The following is a 12990-nucleotide window of genomic DNA, read 5'->3' on the forward strand; positions in this document are numbered from 1 at the left end:
TTTATCCTGCTCTGTTATTTGCAAATCTTTGTTCTTTACCAAGAGCAATAATGCTGCCGATTACATTGAGGTAAATTATATTTCAAAATCTTCTATGCATTTCATTTTCAGGTGCACTGCTCTCCTTCTCAGTAGCCTTGCTTGCTACTATGCTTCTTTGTTTTGTATGTTGTGTTCAGAAGCATTTCATTGGCCTGAGAAATTATGTATGAGTGTACTGTAAAGAAAAGAACTGCGTAATGCTAGACAGTAAGGGTCATATTTTCAATTACCGGCGCATCCCTGCAAAGTAGCAGGGATGCGGCAGTAATTGTGTGCCATGCCACCACCACCCATTGGCCCAAAACGTCACAGAAGCCTTACGCATCTGTGCCGTAAAGGCAGCGCATTGCTGGAGTTGCGTGCCAACGATGGCGCAGCTCCAGCAATGCTCTGGGGTACCCTATCTCCCCAATGCTGCATCAAGCCGTACGTCGGCTTCAAGCGCGCAGGGTTTGAGTCATGCATCATTGTCCTAAAAATGACTGATTGACATCTTGTAGATTTCCCTCAGCCACTTTTAGGATTCGTTCCTGCGCAGGTACGCCCTCCCTTGCGCCGGAACGCCCCCTGATGGCGCAGGGCTTTACAACGTGATGCATCGCCCATATGCCCATATGTGTTTTTTTTTTTAATATATACGCCGCACCAACACCATGGCGAGTCTTTTGTTCTGCCGCTGCGTCAGAAAAGGCACGCAACAATGGAGGAAAATCAGCCGCAACTTCCGCAAGGGACTTATAAATCAGCCCCAACAGACTGAAGTCCAGTCCTTCCTTTAGACAGTCACATGGCTATCAGAAGAAATAGTGTCGGTGGTGGCGGGTGGATTGATAGTTTGAGTATTCACTGATCTGCAAGCAGGATGGACTTTGTCTGTCACGTGTTGCGCACTGCTGCCTGCAGTGCCAGGCCTAGGCAAACCTCTTTAGTAGTCTGTTTATTGAGTTACATAGGAACTTTCTAAGTCAACGGTCCGCAAATCAGGCAATACGAATAACGTAGTATACCACATGAGATAGATCCCGTGGAATAGTTGTCTATCTATTTGCTATTCTTCCAAAATATGTTGTTATTGTTCTTTTGAAATGTTTGATTTGGTTGAAAAATCTCATCCATGTTTTCTGTTTTTTCTTTCTTTCATGTTGTACATCAGCTCCCCCCAAGGGCAAGAGGACACAGGAGGAGGGTGCTGAGGATGCAGGCCAGGATCGGGCAGGCGAGGGCTCCTTTGCTGGCCCCAGTAAGTTTACATTTTAATAAACAGTACATATTTTTTCCTAGCGTTCCTCATTCGATTTTTTCTAAATCGTCTTTGATCTTCTTGTAGACTGGATATAAATTCTTATCCTGCCTCGAATATGACTCCCTGTGGTATTACTAGACTATTCTTATTAGTCTGTCTGTGTAGCTAACTAAGATTGGACATTTGGCAATTCCATTGGACTCCCATTATATTCAGCAATACCTCTATGCACTGTCTCCTTACTGACTAGATAGTGTGGCAGAGTCATTCAGCTCCCGAAGTCACCGATTATAGATCCCCAATGATCTCTAGATTATCGTACGCAGGACAAGAGAGTAGTACTACGGAGTCACAGCACAGTCAAGAAGTGTCAGAGGCACTCATGCTTGCAAAAATTCCAAAACCTTTAGCTCATCCACTCTAGTCTAGAGGAACAAAAACCACAGAGTCTATTTAAGTGTAAAAGCTTTATTAAAAGTAAACACATTTATTAAAATCTACTTTGTCATAAAACTATTTAACTGTAAACGGAAAAGTGGTTAGTGCTGACGATTAATTGGACACATTTCTTGTGGTCGAGCCGAACTCTCACCTAGTTTGAACTTGATCCTGGTCGTGTTCTTAGGACTCAGGAGTCAAGCTTCTGTCTGTTAGGAGAAAAAGTGGTGCGTGTTAAAAATCAAAAGCAAGCATTCATCAGTTGTGCATAAAAGTGCAGCAAGACAACAGCCTTCCCTGGAAAATGGGACATTTTTACTATGGAGTAGACAGTCACAAATTATTACATTGTATTCTGTTTTTTTAACATTTCTCCTAGACCAAATATTATATAGTAGTGAGTGGTGTATTCTAACATTCTTAAATGTACTTTGTAGGTGTAACATCTGGTGACGGGGCCAGCGCGGAGGTGGCTGTGTTGGACTTGGACTCGGAGGCCTCTGGGGAGGAGGCGGCGGTAGAAGAGCTGGTGGCCGTTCCTGTGGGGGATCAAACGGTGGTGGCGGAAACAGGTAAGCTATATATTCCTTACTTATTGAGATTGAAGACTGCATAGTGTGCTTTCTGCACGGGTGTATTACAATTACAAATCAACCAGGTAGTAGCCTCCTCGAAATGTACTTCGACTTAGCTGTGAAGTTTTTGGTGAGAAGAATCCCAATAAGTTCTTAGACGAACGTGATGGATGGGATGAACGAAAAGCGAAAGAAGGGTGTAAGTAAGTGGGACGCGAACTTGTATGATGGCTGGCAAAGAAGAACGATATGTGTTTGCTTGGACCCAGAGGTGGCTGGGAAGGAAAGAATATGGTATGGTGCATGGCTGGGTCAATGATGAAGCAAGGATGGGTGGAAGGACAGCAGCCTGGGTGGGTGAAACAGAAACTGTATGTGTGCGTATACTTTGACTGAATGGATGCCTGGAGCATGGTATTCTCTGACTCTTACATAGCACATGTGTATCTAGAGAGAGTAGATGGTCGCCAGGTGAAGTAAGTGTTACCTTGAAGAGCATGTACCACCGCACCCGCACGTCCGTCCCAGTGCAGGGAAGGCAAGGAAAAGAAATTGTAAATGTGTCCAATACTACCATGAATAGTAGCAGTACTTTGTATTGCGTTTGCATTCACAGCATATATCTGGTTATTACGGTGGACACTCCGTACCTCTCTTAATAACTTTAGTTTACTTGTAGTACGTCATTCATGTGTGGGTGTATCACTGTTCACTCAATATTAAGCAAAGCACCTAAAGTCATCTCATCTGTCATTAAATACGTCCCATGTGAAGTGATAGATAATCAAATTAGTTAGCTTCTTCAGTTTCCTTTTCTAGTACTCATTTGCACTGTAGGGTGAAAGGTAAATTAATTAAGCAGTAGCCCTTGTAACAGAGTATTCTCAGTGCCACCCGTAATAGAAAAGTAATAGCTTCACCACCTGCATGTACTGGACCGGTACAGTAACGCAAGTCTGTCTCCATCATCATGGTGTGCAACTTTTTTTCTCGGGTGCAACTTCACTGTGCTGTGTCCATGTCATTCTGCCGGCTTGCATAAGATAACGTACCCATTTCCCTAAACAAGAGAGAAGAAGAAGAATAAGACTGGTGTACTGTCATAGTCGACTGTAATGGAAGTCCATAGTGGTCGTAGAATTAGTTCATTAAACTACCACTACTGTTAGAGCAAGGATGCAGAAGTGGGAGGTTACATAGATACTGTCCTCAATAGTTATGTACTGTGCTTTCAATTTGCTACTTGTACTCTGTGACCCAACTTTCGGCTCAATCACTTTGTGTTATTAATAAGGAGCATTGGTTACAGACTATGTCTTTCTTTCTTCATATAGTTGCTCCTTCCAAATCAACAACAAGGAGGGAGCAGGCTAGATTGGCCCGGCAACGGAGGCTGGAGGCCACAGTCGCCGAGTATCGGCGGCTGGTGGCCCTGGAGGAGGAGGAGGACACGCAGTCGAGCGGGGCAACATCTTCGACTGTGAAAACTGCATCCTCCTCCGTGACTAAGCCAGCGGGACCGAGCCGGGCTAAGAAAGCCGACCGCCACCGCCAAGCAACCGAAATACCAGCTGCCCCCCACAGGAGCTGCAAGGAACGCCAACGCCGCCTACGAGTCCGCATGTCCAACCTGGAGCAGGAGGTCCTGAGGTATAAGACCTTGGTTAAGGGCCTCCGCTCCGAGCTTGCCACCCTCCGCAAGGAGTATGATGCCCATGCCGCATCATGCACCAGCACCAGCACCCTCCAGTAGTGGAGTGTCCCTTGCCCTTTTTTTATAGACTTTTGGGGGGTGGGATTTGGGAGTTGGGATCGTTTTGGGACGTTTCAGAGACAATCGTTGGGGTTAGGGTGGGTGAGGGAGATTATTTTGTTAGGGATAAATAAATATATTTTTCAACTTTATCTGACCATACCTGTTTTTTACTGCTTTTCAGTCTGGTGGGTGGGGGGCGGGGGTGTAACAGTAACTTTGTTTTCCTGAACAGTCGTAGGACTTTAGTAGTACAACCGTCAATCTCTTGTCTACTCCGAAATAATACTCCATTATACTACCTCCCACCAAACGCTTATCTTACCTGTAATTTGTGTTAGAAATTAGGGCTAGGCCCAGGGCTGGCTCCAGGTGAAATGGGGATTAACGTTGTCATTCCTGGGCGGGTGACATTTCCTCATTGCGGTGGTACTAGTGGTGTGACACAGTGGCAGTTGCATGCCTATGGAAAAAAAGAAAACGAAACCTTGTTTGTACTCCTTACTGTAACATTACAACGGTTACGGTACGATCGAGAAAATAGCAGGTGACAGTACACTAGAACAGTGCCATAATGTAGCCTAACAAATGGTAAAGTATTGCAAGTATAACTAGTACCTGCGTTGAATTTATTTGACATTGGCTACTACTACTAGAAGATATAGTACTGAAGCTGAGTAAGTCTAGAAGATATCCTCGTATTCCTTCACCAGCCTGTTGCTGCTATCACCTTATCCTCCCCAGCAAGTGTGTGGAATTATTGATGTCATTTTAGTCAGACATCAAGCAAAACAACACAGCCCGGGGGAAGAGGGTTAGGGTTTGTAAAATGGATGGGAATGGGGGTTTCTTTTTGGGTAGGTTTTGTTGAGAGAAGAAAAAAAAAGCAGAGCATGGACAAACAATAATTGAAGATACAGAGTTTACAGACAATCTTTGGTTACAAACTAAAGGTAAGCACATGCAGTCACACTCATAGAATAAAAGACAACAATGGATACTGTATCTGTATTGCGTATGTTGTTGGAGTTGTCCTGTTGAAATTGGTAAGTAAGTTGCATGCAGCAAACAATTCCTCTTATTGGCGGCACTCCTCCATTCCAGCTGACGCTTCGTCCATCAATGTGGTGGTGACCACTGACAGAAGAGACACCCTGTCCACTGCCTGCCTGGCGGATGTTGACTGAAACCCGGCCTGTAATTATTGAACGGAAAACAGGAAGTGCTATTACAATACCACTGATAAATAAATAAAAGGTATGTACGCTGTGTGGTTCAAAAAGTGACACTTTGATTTCCCTAATAGACAGTACAATATTTTTGAAATTGCGTGCTCTGTCTGAGTCACCTTTTTAAGGATCAATAAGTATGGCCAAAATATTATAGCGGATCTTTCCCCTCAAGGTGGGTGTACTACTGTGTTTTAGAACAAAATTTGACCTTCCCAGCAATGCTCCCACCAAGACCCTTACTAAAGCCAGTCGCAAAAATGTAGAAGAACCCAATCATATCTCCAAAAACGATGCCTAGCAGAAAAATGGTTACAAAACGTACTTTGAAAGTAACAGTAGACCCAAATACAGACCGTGGATTGTATTCAAAGCACTTGCCTGCAAGCAAAAGTATCCATAGCCAGCATCGCTCCAACAGTGCTCTACAACAACAGAACCGCGTTGCAATAGAACCCCCCTAAACACATGCAATCCTGCTGCTAGGGCTAACCCTAACGAACCCTAACTTACAAAAAGTGCCAAAACTGGTGTTTCCTTATGGATTTTGTCCAACAAACTTCTAGCCGGTATTAGACCTTCCCAGGAATGCCCCAGGCAAGACCCGCCAACCCACCCGCAAAAAAACACCCGACACAACACCACCAAACAGCGAAAAAGCTAAATCTCATACTTACAATGTCTCTCGGCCTTCGGTCCAAACGCGGCGCTGTGCAGCTAGGTCGTCATCATCATCAATCATCATAACTCCTGTTTTCCACCACGGATTTCCTGAAAAGCAAATGCAATCAAGATTAGACTGTCGCAGCAGTGCTTCGACAGAGACCCCGGCCGCAACCCACCCACGAACAGCAGGAAGCCCCCCAAAACGCTACATTGAGCAAGATGTCTGAAGAAATGGCAAAAAAAAGGCTTTTCCTTAAGGATTTTGTCCAAAACACTTCTATCCGGCATTAGACCTTCCCAGGAATGCCCCAGCCAAGACCCGCCAACCCACCCGCAAAAAAACACGCGACAACACCCCCAAACAGCGAAAAAGCTAAATCTCATACTTACAATATCTCTCGGCCTTCGGTCCAAAGTAACGCGCTGTGCAGCTAGGTCATCATCAATCATCATAACTCCTGTTTTCCACCACGGATTTCCTGAAAAGCAAATGCAATCAAGATTAGACTGTCGCAGCAGTGCTTCGACAGAGACCCCGGCCGCAACCCACCCACGAACAGCAGGAAGCCCCCCAAAACGCTACATTGAGCAAGATGTCTGAAGAAATGGCAAAAAAAAGGCTGTTCCTTATGGATTTTGTCCAAAACACTTGTATCCGGTATTAGACCTTCCCAGGAATGCCCCAGGCAAGACCCGCCAACCCACCCGCAAAAAAACACCCGACACAACACCCCCAAACAGCGGAAAAGCTAAATCTCATACTTACAATGTCTCTCGGCCTTCGGTCCAAACGCGGCGCTGTGCAGCTAGGTCGTCATCATCATCAATCATCATAACTCCTGTTTTCCACCACGGATTTCCTGAAAAGCAAATGCAATCAAGATTAGACTGTCGCAGCAGTGCTTCGACAGACACCAAAAATTACACACAAACCCCCGGAACCCCGCCAAAGAGCACCTCAAAGGCAAGCAAGTCAGCAAAAACGGCAAGAAATTTCCACCTCATATTTGGTCCAAAACACTTTTGTCCATTATTAGAGCTTCACAGCAATGGGCCCAAAACCGTCAACTCACCCGCAAAGAAGTACAACACCCCCACAAGTGCTGAGTCTTTCTTCATTGTGCGTAATCCAGCACTCTGCTTGGAGGGAAATCGCAGTCTGGAGGAGGAGGATAGAGGAGCATGTTCTTCAGAACTTGTGAACCTGAGGAATGTAGACTGCGGCACCTTCAAATCAATAAGCAAACAAGTGAAGACAGTTCTGATGATGGTCTTGTTTTTGGGATTAGGTGATTAAAGTTTGAATTAAATTAACTGTGCAAAACAAAGAAAGAGAGACACAAAGCACACAGGAATAAAAGTGAATAAGGACGAAAAAGAAAGTTCTTGATTGATTGTCTCATTTTCAGGGCTCGGTGTCAGGGAATAAGAACAAGATTTCGTCATCATACTCTGCGAATTCAGGCTGGATGAGGTCAGTGGCACCGAACAGAGAAAAAATCCCCTCATCTACGTTGCTGTCCTCCTCGTCTTCATGCGGCGTGCTTTCTCGTACTTTGTAATCTGGTGGTATGAGGTGCTGATTCATCTTGATCATTGTCAGCCGCTCCACATTTTTGGGCGAGAGGCGGCTCCGTTTGGGAGTTATAATGCCACCAGCAGCACTGAAAACACGTTCAGAAGACACACTTGCGAGTGGGCAAGACAAATAGTTTATAGCCAGGTTGTAGAGCTGTGGCCACAATTGTTTTTTGCCATGCCAATACTGCAATGGCTCCTCATTAAGAAAGACCACTGTTGAGTCATTCAGATAGTCCTGCACCATCGACTCAAGGTCATCAACTGTTCCTCCACTTTGCTTACTTTTTGCTGTGCCTGTGACATTTTTTCGAGAACCATACCCCATCAAACTTAGCCAATCCTCCTCCCCAGCCACTGTTAGTGTTGTCATTGTGTGTGGTGCAGATGATCCAGTTGCCGGTGTCTTTAACGGCTGAGAGGTCACTTGTGCCCCAGCCACAGGTGCAGAAGTGGATTCTTGTGACTGCGGATGGCCTGCTGATGCTGATGCTGATGTACTGGCTTCTCCTTCAATAACCTGCCGTTCTTTTTCAAACCTCTTGGCTGACCAGGCTAACCAATGTTTGTACTTTTGAACATCTGCATCAGCGAAAGGAAAGAATGCGTTGTCTGCCAGCGCCTTTTTGTAGCGTGGATCCAGAATAGTAGCACAAATGTAATGCTGATCTGAGTTGATGTTTTTAAGACGTTCATCACCACGTAGGCGATGTAATAATTTCTCAGACAAAATGAAATGGGTTTTTTTTTTCATCTTTTTGAAACTCAGAAGAAACCGCCATCAGTTGGTGCTCCAGTATGCACAACAATGGGATAGCTTTTCCCAAATTACAGTCCTCCTGGCTGACTGCACGCGTGAAGAACTCAAAAGGACGAAGCATGTCTGTCAGGCTTTTAACTATGGCCCATTGCGCCTTACTCATCCGCAGGTCCTCCTTCTGAGATGTAGCCTCTGTCAAGAAATAGTGATCGAGTACCGTATACTGCTCATACAGACGCTCAAGCATGTAGAAGGTTGAGTTCCAACGTGTTGCCACCTCCTGGATGAGTGCTTTCACTGGCATTCCACGTTCAAGTAGCAGTCTCCGCAGATGCTTCCGGGCCTTAAAAGAATGGCTGAAATGGTTGCACATTTTGCGGCAGGTGGCCATTACCTCGAACGCTGGACTCTCATTATCACTCAAGAATTTTTGAACTACCAGGTTGATACAGTGCGCCAAACACGGCACTCTAACATGGTCACCCTTCAACATGGCCTTAACTACATTGGCGCCATTATCCGTGGAAACATAACCAATCTTGCGTTTTAGGGGGGATAGCATTGTCAAGACCTTTTTGTCAAACTCTTCCAAAAGGTTTTCTGCTGTGTGACTTTTCTCCAAGCCAAACATGGCTAGTGTTGCATGTTTCCGAGCAGCTTTGAAAACTTGGTCCGGGTCAACACCTGCGTTTAGCTTTGCTATAACACCTGAAAAAGAGACCCAGTGTGCAGTGATGCACATGTAATCATCGCCTGGGCCACTGGTCCACATGTCTGTTGTCAGATGTATTGTGTGAACAGCACTCTTCTGCAAAGCTGCCCCAATCGCCTGCAGCACATCTTCATGTAGTGCTGGAACCGCAACTCTGGCAAAATAGAACCGGCTCGGAACCTTCCATTTAGGGCAGAGCGTTGCCACTAATTCAAGAAAACCTACCGCTTCTACAAAAGAAAAAGGTAGAAGGTCCACAGCTAGCATTTTAGCCAGCTTAGTGTTATACAGACGCGTCAGTGGGTGGTTGCGTTCATATGGCACGTCTGAAGTAAGCATTGTTCTAATGTTGCCCTGGACCAAGCATTTACGGGCTGATAATGACTTCGTTGACCCAATTTTGCTCGCTGGTGAACTTTTGTGCGTTGGTGTCTCACTCGCTCCAACACTCTTAGTGTGCCTCACATTGGGTGTGCTGCTGACAGGGGTACTGGGTGTAAGGGAAGTGTTTGACACGTCTTCTTCCTGCTCGTCATCATCAGATGAAACATCAACGTTTCCTTGAATTTGGCCTTTCTTGATCGCATCTAGGTGCGCAAACCATTTGACAGTGTGCTGTCTCCTAAGATGACCTCTCTGGCCTCCGGTACCATAGTTGGTACCTGGCTTACCACGACTAACTGCTTGCTTTCAAATGGTACAAATGGCAAACTTTGGATTTTTTGGACAAACAGTAAAGAAGTCCCAAACTGGGGACTTGAAGTGTCTGTGGGACATGGAGGAGGCGGCGATACTGGTGGTGGTGGTCATGAAGCTAATGCCAGATGAAGTGGAGGATGTGGATTGCCCAACTTTTGTACGTTTTGCACTTTCACCGCCACTAATTAAGGTCGAGATTGACGGAGGTCTCTTCTTGCCAGAAAGAAATATGGAAGCGGGACGAGTTGGTGTACTACTTAACTCCAATGATTGTGGTGTTTCCACTGCCTCCTCATCGACAACATCATCATCACGCTCAGCAGCTCTTCGGGCTAGGGTCAAAATGTCTGTTTGCTGCATGCCCGCTGGGGCTGCAGTGACCTTTATGATGACTGGGTCGTCGTTGGCAGAGTCTTCATCAGCAGCAGTATCCGCCACTTCTTGTTGAGACTCATCACACTCCATAACTCTGAGACTTTGGACGAGCTTCCTTTTACGCTTAACTACCTTTGTTTGTTCCCAAGTTTGATCCGTATCATCAGAAGGAGGTGTGCTTGAAGAGGATGTAGACACCACCCTTGATCTCTTCCTTGCTAGGGGTGTGGAAGACAATGAAGGATCATCAGGAGGAGTGGCTTCCTCAAATGATACCTCGCCTTGATTGTCGATTTCCTGATGTGCCCCTACTTCGGGAGGAACAACTATTGTGGGCACTTGTTGTGACCCTCCATGCACCTCTGCTTGCGCATCTCCTTGCGCTGCCTCTCCTTCCACATGTACTTGGGCTTGTACTTGCACATGTGATTGTTGTTGCGGCTGTGGTTGTTCAACACTCGTCAGATGAGCTACAACAACCTGTGTTGATTGAGGGACATTGCTGCTGCTTTCTTGCGATGAGCCAACATCACTGGTCGATGGTGATTGAAGAAGTATACTGGCTGCCTCTGCAGCACTCAAGGGCTTGGACTTAAGTTGGCGTGGTGGTGGTGGTGGCACTGAGCCCAATGGAGCGGGGGTGCTGCTGCCAGCTTGGTCCCCAGCAGATCCCGCTGCAGCTGCTGCAGGCATACTTTTTTTTTTACTCCCAAAAAAAGGGGCGGGCGGCACACCAGTGTCCTTGGTAACTTGCTTCTTCTGCTCCTTACTGGCACCTTTCTTGCTAGAGGAGCTACGGGTTACTTTTTTTGGGGCCATCTTCTTCAGAGCAGGTCAGCAGGCAGCAGTTGCACGAGTTGCAGAGGGTTCTGTGTCCAGACGTGACGTCGCGTGACGTTATGCTGCACACACCGCTGCAGGACTTCTTCCTGGCACTGGTGGTTCTATTGAGTCTTCTTGTGCACCTAAAAGCAATGGAAGACAGAGGAACATCAGTTCAGTTATACACCCCAAAAAATCGACAAAACACAGAAAAATGAGCACAATCCCATGCCATCCATGATGTTTACATTGAAGACACCCCACAGAAAGACTAGGGACATGCAAGTATGCAACACTCACTACCCCTGGGCATAAGGGATGAAAAGTAGGCAAAATAAGTGCAGGCCTCAGACACTGCCTCTCCTCAAAATGGCCCCCTTACACCCCAAGCACATGTTGCCTGTACCAGCCAGCACTCAAGATGGCCACCACCACCACCCACATGGCCAGTCCACATCAACAGTACACCCCCAAAAAACAGAAAAACAGCCAGAAATCACCACAATCCAATGCCATCCATGATGTTTACATCAAAGAGAGTGAGACCACACCACAGGCACACTCAGTCCATGCACCACCACCACCCCTGGGCAAGCAAAAGGCCACACCAGCAGCCCCCCAAAAACGACAAAAAACAATAAAATAAGCACAATCCCAGCCCATCCATGGCCTCAATTATGTTTAAATTCAAGAAGACACCCCACAGAAAGACTAGGCCCATGCAACACTCACCACCCCTGGGCAAAGGGCCACACCAGCAGGCCCAAAAAAACGACAAAAACCAATAAAATCTGCACAATCCCAGCCCATCCATGGCCTCAATGGTGTTTAAATTCAAGAAGACACCCCACAGAAAGACTAGGCCCATGCAACACTCACCACCCCTGGGCAAAGGGCCACACCAGCAGGCCCAAAAAAACGACAAAAAACAATAAAATCTGCACAATCTCAGCCCATCCATGGCCTCAATGGTGTTTAAATTCAAGAAGACACCCCTCAGAAACACTAGGCCCATGCAACACTCACTACCCCTGGGCATAAGGGATGAAAAGTAGGCAAAATAAGTGCAGGCCTCAGACACTGCCTCTCCTCAAAATGGCCCCCTTACACCCCAAGCACATGTTGCCTGTACCAGCCAGCACTCAAGATGGCCACCACCACCACCCACATGGCCAGTCCACATCAACAGTACACCCCCAAAAAACAGAAAAACAGCCAGAAATCACCACAATCCAATGCCATCCATGATGTTTACATCAAAGAGAGTGAGACCACACCACAGGCACACTCAGTCCATGCACCACCACCACCCCTGGGCAAGCAAAAGGCCACACCAGCAGCCCCCCAAAAACGACAAAAAACAATAAAATAAGCACAATCCCAACCCATCCATGGCCTCAATTATGGTTAAATTCAAGAAGACACCCCACAGAAAGACTAGGCCCATGCAACACTCACCACCCCTGGGCAAAGGGCCACACCAGCAGGCCCAGAAAAACGACTAAAAACAATAAAATCTGCACAATCCCAGCCCATCCATGGCCTCAATGGTGTTTAAATTCAAGAAGACACCCCTCAGAAACACTAGGCCCATGCAACACTCACTACCCCTGGGCATAAGGGATGAAAAGTAGGCAAAATAAGTGCAGGCCTCAGACACTGCCTCTCCTCAAAATGGCCCCCTTACACCCCAAGCACATGTTGCCTGTACCAGCCAGCACTCAAGATGGCCACCACCACCACCCACATGGCCAGTCCACATCAACAGTACACCCCCAAAAAACAGAAAAACAGCCAGAAATCACCACAATCCAATGCCATCCATGATGTTTACATCAAAGAGAGTGAGACCACACCACAGGCACACTCAGTCCATGCACCACCACCACCCCTGGGCAAGCAAAAGGCCACACCAGCAGCCCCCCAAAAACGACAAAAAACAATAAAATAAGCACAATCCCAGCCCATCCATGGCCTCAATTATGTTTAAATTCAAGAAGACACCCCACAGAAAGACTAGGCCCATGCAACACTCACCACCCCTGGGCAAAGGGCCACACCAGCAGGCCCAAAAAAACGACAAAAACCAATAAAATCT

At 46.5% G+C, this 12990-nt stretch overlaps 1 long non-coding RNA gene across 1 annotated transcript; it reads right to left on the bottom strand.

Annotated features, from left to right (window-relative positions):
* Nucleotides 1-1875: 1875 nt before the first annotated feature.
* LOC144753157 (uncharacterized) lies at nt 1876-4467 on the bottom strand. Its single transcript, XR_013594225.1, has 3 exons — nt 4377-4467; nt 3222-3358; nt 1876-1932 (listed from the first exon to the last, which is right to left on the bottom strand). It is a non-coding gene; the product is annotated as an uncharacterized LOC144753157 (long non-coding RNA).
* Between the last annotated feature and the right edge of the window lie 8523 nt (nt 4468-12990).

The sequence above is a fragment of the Lissotriton helveticus genome, chromosome 5_1 (genome assembly GCF_964261635.1).
Source record: "Lissotriton helveticus chromosome 5_1, aLisHel1.1, whole genome shotgun sequence".
In the NCBI taxonomy this organism is placed as follows: domain Eukaryota; kingdom Metazoa; phylum Chordata; class Amphibia; order Caudata; family Salamandridae; genus Lissotriton; species Lissotriton helveticus.